We start from the raw sequence: 7,989 nt of genomic DNA on the forward strand, positions 1-7,989 counted from the left end.
CTCTCTCTCTCTTGCTCTCTCCCTCTCTCTGTCTCTCTCTCTCTCTCACTATTTGAATTAATAAGCAATTAATTACTCAAATTAGGAAATGCTCCAAACATCATAATTGTCTGTTATTTTGTAAATGGTGGCAAGAATACCAATGCCTGAAAATACTTATTGTGTTACCAAAACACATATTGCCAAGTTGAACAATAGAAAACAATCAGTTCTATGGACAGGAATAAAGCTTTGCAGAGGCCATTTCCTGTGTCCCCATTTGACCCATTCACTACATCACACTATGACAGTATACTAATGATGGGAGGAAATGTTGTTCAATTCTAGGAATCTACTCAGTCATGTTGTTAACAGAAGAGAGACAAGATGTTGGAAGAAGAAAGGCCCTCCTTCCTCTTATATTTGCACGCCTAGAGGAGTCTTTGTGTTCTCAATTAAGGAGGATTATTCACCATGGTAACAGCTGCCTCTGGACATCAAAGCTGATCAAAGCAAGTTCACTAAAACAGCTCTACTGCTATGGAAATGTCTCTGGAAAAGCAAACAATGATAAAAAAAAAAATATGTGGTTTTGCTTTCCAGCGCAGAGTGATTTGCTTCCAGCACAAATTGATCTGTTTATTACATTGAATTGGGCGATCACAATCAAAATGAGTGTTTATGATAAAGATGAAAAGGTGTTTACTATGTAGGCAGAAGAAATTAGAGACTACATACATGAAATGTAATAAGATGTTTTGAGATATAGTTATATACTATAGTTATAGCTGGGTAACCCATGTTTATCACCAAATCTAGACAGTCAAATTAAATATTCCATTTGCTTCTGACAGTGAATGTTATTTGTAGTGTAATAAATTACATAAAGAAAAATGCAACAGCAGTGACCTGATTCATTGTAACGTTTTAAGATTCACCATCCTTTTCATTCAAATAATTGAACACCACTTTTCCTAATTGCCTCCAATCTCTCCAGGGGGCATTTTAGTAAGTCCTGCTCTTCCAGTGAATCTTAAACCTTGTTTAATCCCTTCACTCCTCCCTTTTTCCCCTTCGTACAGGATGCCGTGAACAAACGGGTAAGAGGTTGAGCTTTCCCAGACGTCTGTACAGTAGAGGCCATCTATTGCAGCAACATCTCCTGTAAAAGTGTGCTATACACTGCAAAATCTTTGTCACCTTTCTCAGTTTGACAACAGTTTTATTAAACAGAAGAATCAGAAGGTGAAAGCATAAACCACACCAACTACCACTATATTTCCTATAGTAGCAATAATGGCGATCCACAGCCAGATGGCGTCACTGGACATGCGGTGATGATCCTCTTGCTGTGGTGGTGCCGTTGGGGTTGTGGCCGCGTTGACGCTGGCAGAAGAATTGAAGAGAGAGTGGTCTGCACTATAGTCATCATTAGGTGACGAGTCCATGAAAGCTCCTGTCATGACCGGAATCTGAGTGAGAGATAGAGATATTTTGTTAGCGGAGCCTGATAGCTGACATGCCACTGTGTTGCTGTTTGTGACCGGTTTGAAAAATTCTGTTTCAGAAAAGCCTGTTACAGTATAAGTAAAACTTGTTGGTTTGTAGAGTGCACAGTCACAGGTTACTTCAGGGAGAAAAACTTAAGTTTGGTGCTGTTATGATGTATTGATGTAGATGCATTCTATACTCAAGGGAAACAGATTTACACCACTAATAAAGCATCTGAACAGTTTTAACCCACTGAGACAATAGCCTGTCTAGTATACATCAATACACAAAACAGAAAACATCACTGGCGTAAAGGAAGTTTTACAAATTTTATGTGTCATTTTAATGTCCTTTCAGACATTTCCTTTGCTAAGAACATATTTTATGTTGCATTTCCATATCTTAGGGTAAGGGCATACATAACAGCGAAAGGAGGTATAGCACGGCATCCTTGACAAAAAGGAACACACTGGGCATATATTCCTACACTGGCAAGATCAGTAGAAGGAATTAGGGCTTAATTAATGTGTATAAATATTTAAAATGTGGGGAGGTGAAGTGATTTATTGGTTAAGACAATTAGAGCTTTCTGTGGTCCACATGTTAGATGGGAGAGGAAGAACATGCTTCTATAGAAATGGAAATATTAAATAAATAGAATATATTTATATTCTATTATATATACATTATGGATTTATATTCTATTTATATATTTATATTTCCACTGTTCATTACTGTGTGAACTCTAGAGTGCCTGAGAACAGTCTGCACACTCATATTAGAACACGAAGACTTCACCTCATTGGAGTTACTGGAAAAACAAAACTAAAAATATCTAAGTGGCATGACAACACACTCTCATCCACACAGGAATTTTCATTAAAGGAATTTCCTGTTTTCCGGCTGAGGTGTCTCTCTCACTCCCCAACCCCACCACTACACTCAGCTCCAGCTGCCCACATGAGCATGATTAAGAAAGACATACTTCCATTAGCTGTGGAAACAACATGAGAGTTCCACCGAAGTGATTTGAGAGACAGACGACAGCGTCATTCATTTTCAGCTCTTTTCTAAGAGTTCAGTCTCCTGTCCTAAAGGACCGATATGAAAAGTGTTGCCTTTTGCAGCAGTTATAGTCCATATCTAGCCTATTTGCTCCTCTTTTTAAGACAGAAAAACACAGAATGATATGACTATAACTTCTGTAACGTTAAGGAAGGTTGGGTGATCACAATACATACAGTACAGTGCACCTGAAGAATGCAAAACCCTGAAAGTAAAGGTGCTACAGAGGGAAATCTCAAAAACAGATGATTTCTTTTTACTGTCTGTGATGGTTTCACCTCCAGAAACAATATGATGTCCTTGTAGAGTCACAGAATTACACAAAAAATGAAAAGTAATACCAACATAAGGCACACTGAGTGATTTTTTTTTTTTTTTTTTTGCCACAGGCAAATTACAAATGATGTCGTCACAAATAGCTTGTATTGTTCAGGACCGTGACGCCACATTATTAGAGGATAAGACTGAGACCCGTTCTGCTTTGAGGCATTTTTATATCTCTATGTCTCTGTGCAATCACTAGAGCACAACTCAATTAAAACCCATCAGACTGTAAATGTATTGATTTCTCTGCAAACCATAAATACCTTTGACTGATATGGGGCTTAAATGCTAGCTCAAATGGTCTCTCTTTCTCTCTCTCTCTCTCCCTCTCTCGCTCTCTCTCCCTCCTATTATCTATCTATCTATACATACATATACATACATACATACATACATACACACACACACACACACACATATATATATATATATATATATATATATATATATATGTATGTGTGTGTGTGTGTGTGTGTGTGCGTGTGTGTGTGTGTGTGTGTGTGTGTGTGTGTGTTTGTGTGTGTGGGTGTGGGTGTGGGTGTGTGTAGTGGATCACAGCTGCCATTTATTTCTTAAGTTACAGTATCTTTTTTACCTGTAAATTTGCATACTCACAACACATCAACTCTTCAAGGACTCTATTGGAAGGTAGCCTACCAGAATAATGCTGGAAAATAAATATCATAACTCCCCACTAAGATATTCTCAGACACATCAGTCATAACACTGCAAATATTTTACAATACCCTGAACATCAGTGTGGCATTATGTAGCATCCTGACATTGTGTCTGCTGTCATATCTTGTGTCAGTCTCAAAATATGGGACATATAGCATTATGAAGGCCATAACAGCTAGCCTAAAATAACTCTCATGCTCTCTCTGTGCATATGTCTTATCCTTGCATTGCCTCTAATCTTGTGAATTCTACATTATGTATGTAGTCACAGTAGGAAGATCAGCAATGGAGCTGAGGCAAAGAAAGTTCAGTATGAGGTATCCCACTGTACCTCTTAAGGAGGTAACCAGGGTCAGCACAGGGACATTAACAAAAGGCCATTAACTCCATTGATTTACACGTATGCGACTGGGTGGATAATAAGAGCATAATGGCACAGCCACACATGCTGCTCCCTACTGCTTGATTCCAGAGCTGAATCTACCAGGGAATGCTAACTGCTAACAGGTAGCTAAAACAGGGTACAATATCATCCAAATCATGCAACTACCAACTGTAATAGTACCACTAATGAACATTTTCTGTTCCATGTAGCTTAGTTACATAAAAAGCATACTGCTAAATCATCTCAGATATATGACAAAATGCTCGGCTGGGCTGCTCTGTAACTGGTTGTTGAGGGGAAGCATCTAAGAAAGAAATAAATGCTAATGAGAGGCTAGTACAGTGTAGATTGGGAACCAAATCAACTAGCTTCCACTGATGATTCCGCTGATGAATCAGTTACTGCTTCATCTTTACTATTCAAATGAACTTTGTAAAAGTTTATATTGCTAATGCGTGGCTTATAAGCATTACATTGCCAACAAAATGTGCTAACTTGTGTCCTTACTGTAATAATTAGCTTCAATACCTATATTCTTTCTCATTTCCTCCAGACTGAGTATGTATTACAGCAAATTGCTCCTTATAGAGTAAGACATAAAATTAAGTGACAAAATGAGTTATTGTGTGGCCAATCATTGTGTACAAGAGACCTGTTCCTTACAGAAACTAAAAACCAAGAGTAAAAAAGGAATAATGTTTATATAACACTCTATAAGTGGAAATATGGAACAAAGGTATAAACAATAGGTTTTTGGGAAGGAAAATCAAAGCTCTGTGTGTCCCTTGATATTGTTACATCTAGAATTCCTCATTCTGGCATGTGTGGGGCAGAATGAATAGGGCTTGAGAGACCAGACACTACTCCAGTCTCAGAAGAACATGTTGTCTAAATTTATAACCCCAGACACATTGATTTTGTCTCTCTCTCAACAGGCCACAAGTGTCATGCAGTATATCTTTAAATGCTATATAACAAATGTACTGCTCTGCTTCTGCCAAGCCACCTTAACCATTTCACACAATAATGTTCCTACCATTTTTCTTTTTCTTTCTTTCTTTTTTTTTGGATTAAATTTCTAAAGAAGTGCAAAAGTTAAGCCTTATTTCTCCTAGGTTCTTCATCACATATATCTTTTTTAGGAACATATTTGTCTGCAAGTGAATCAGATGTACATTTAGTATTTCTACACATAGCGATGAGCATCTGTAATTAGCTGCTGCGTGAAAACCCGGGACCAGGATCAACAATGAAAAATTCAAACACATCAACAATGAGAGTGATTTTCTATTCTGGCCAGATGAGACAGAGTGGCCTATACAAGAGTCTCATTACATCAGGCATGTGTGTGTTTGTATCTGTGAATGTGTGTATGAGTCTCTCTCTCTCTCTCTCTCTCTCTCTGTGTGTGTGTGTGCGTGCATGCGCGTGTGTGTGTATGAGACAGAGAGAGAGTGAGTGAGAGAGAGAGAGAGAAAGAGAGAGAACAAATTCGTATTGTCAGAATGCACTGAGCCTCTGGGTTGCATAACACGCTCAAATATTTGAAACTTGACATTTGATCCATAATATCCTACACAGCACAACAAGAGAAGCTGAATTTGAGACAAATACACAAAAAGCACAAATTTTGATGTTCATGGGGGAAAAACTGAGAAGCTAAGCAAGCCTTTGGGAATTAGAGGGCTTAAAGAGAGAAAGAGAGAGAGTGAGACAAAGAGAGAGTGAGAAGGCACCTATGTTTTTCCTATCAGTGCCATTCTGTGTATTTTTCCAAGTGTCAGGTAATGTTAACAAAAAGAAAATAACATAAAAAAACAATAGTTATAATCCACAAAATGCAGCTGACTCTAACAGATCCTACTAAATTTTCTGTAACCATCATTTTTTGCCACCTCTTTCATGTTCTGATATTGTTAAACGTGGAATGCACTCATTACTATTTCTAGAAAAGTCTACATTGTGTATTTTATTACGAGTGTTAAATAAAACTAATACGTTGTTACTTTATGATTAGATCGTCGCTGTAGTTATAACCATCACTGAAAATGGTGCGATTAGAGGTAACTCGGGATTTTAGACAAATTTAACACTTCAACACAATTTAACTTCTTCTTGGCAGTTTTGTGAAGTTTGTTATACATTGTTAAAGGTTTGTTATAGGCTTACGTTGAGTTTTTCTTTCTTCTTCTTCTTCTTCTTCTTGTGGAACACAAACTGAATATCATGAATTTTAATACTGTGCATTTCACCTCCAAATAATGCAGTGGGAACAACCAAACGCCGTTCAAAATGTTGACACATCTCTCAGTGGACTCTCTCTCTTTTTTTTTTTTTGGCCTGGGTATGAAATTGTGCTGACAAGTTTCAGCATCTCCTCTTTAGACCAGTCACAGTTTTACTGTTTGAATTTTAAAGTGAGTTTCCTCAGTGTTTTTTTTTTAAAGCAGCTACAAGCTTCAACACCTCAGTCCTTGGTCAAACAAACACATCACAGGAGACATGCTGCTGATCCTCTGAGATCTCTTCACAACATTTCCACCAACACAGAAATGAAAGTCAGTTTAAACAAATAATACTCTGTGCATCATTGTAATAATGTTCAAGAGTGGATCACTGAATTATCCCGAACTTTGACATTATTTACAGATGAGAAGTTACAGAAAGTACAAAAACCCACGTTCTACCGTGTACATCAAACAAATAAAGTCCATTCTCAAAAAAAAAAAAAAAGCAGAAGCTTTTTTTTTCTTTTCTTACTGTAATGTTTCAGTGAGTGCCACTTTGAAAGGCCCTTGCTATTGCACTGTTTCTATCAGCAGGGCTGTGTATTACTGTTCTGCATGCCTCTAAGCTTGGATCTCTTCCTCTGCCTCTGATGTCATTGTGGCTTTAAAAGTGCTCTCCACGCACTCTGTGAGCTCTAGCCTGTTGCCGGGGGGATGCGCTTAGCAACGAATAATGGGTTTTCTTGACAACCGAGGGGGGCTGACAAAAGAGTGCCATGCGGTCTGCAGCCCAGAGCTGGTTCTTTCCTATTGGAAGTCGCAGGGTATGAGATCATATTGTCAGAGCCTCCTGCATGTCTCTCTGACTGTCACACACTAATAATGATTTCAAGGGTCACCCCCCATCCATCTGCACAATTACATGCTATTTTTGATTTGAATAACCAGTACTTTAGGTGGGCAACATAAAGAAAGAGAAAGAGAAAGAGAGAGGTGTCACTGGTAGGAGAGAATCATTAAAGACAAATGAGTAAAATGCAAGACCAATCTTAATTACATGTTGGAGCCAAAGATGCTCTCCAAACCCGTCAATTCACCTAGTGTTGTTGTGCCTTGGCTTCCCATGTCTTTTTGTGCTGTACAGTAATATTGAGCCATGATATTAGAGTGGGGGTTGGAGAATTTTATTGAGTCTCCACTCAAGTAAGACCTCTCTGAGAGAAGATGTTCTGAGCTCATTCCTCATAAGAAGAGCATTCACTCACACTGTCATTCCAAAAAAGAGAAATGGATGGGGAACGTAAGGCATTGTTCCATAACTCCTCTGAAGCTTTATGCATTTTTCCATGAAGAATTTAATGGAAAATGGTAATGAACATGGCCATTACAATAACACATTGTGGTGTAACATTAATCTTTCCATAGACATGATAGTGTACAGCAACATGAGACCACCGTTGTACATAGTTACCTTATATTACCATTGCTATGCATGGGCTGAGGGAAATGTATTCCCAGCGCACGTCAGCGGAATAAAATATTAGACCCCAACCCCCTGAGAGTGTTCATAATGAGAAATGCTCAAAGTTTTCATATGTAGCAATATAGATTTAACTATAGTTAAATGACAAACCATTATTGATATCACTAAGAAACATGTAAATAGACAACTACTTAATGTAAATCATTTGCTTAAATCAGATAACCATGACCATTAGTACAGAAATTATTTAAAGCTTATGGATTTGATGGATACAGCTCATTAGTGTGTAAGTTCTCTTGAGTAACACAGCATTGCAGCTGATGCAGGCACATCATAACAGCAGAAGACCTACGACT

Source organism: Chanos chanos, chromosome 1 (assembly GCF_902362185.1).
Source record: "Chanos chanos chromosome 1, fChaCha1.1, whole genome shotgun sequence".
Taxonomy (NCBI): domain Eukaryota; kingdom Metazoa; phylum Chordata; class Actinopteri; order Gonorynchiformes; family Chanidae; genus Chanos; species Chanos chanos.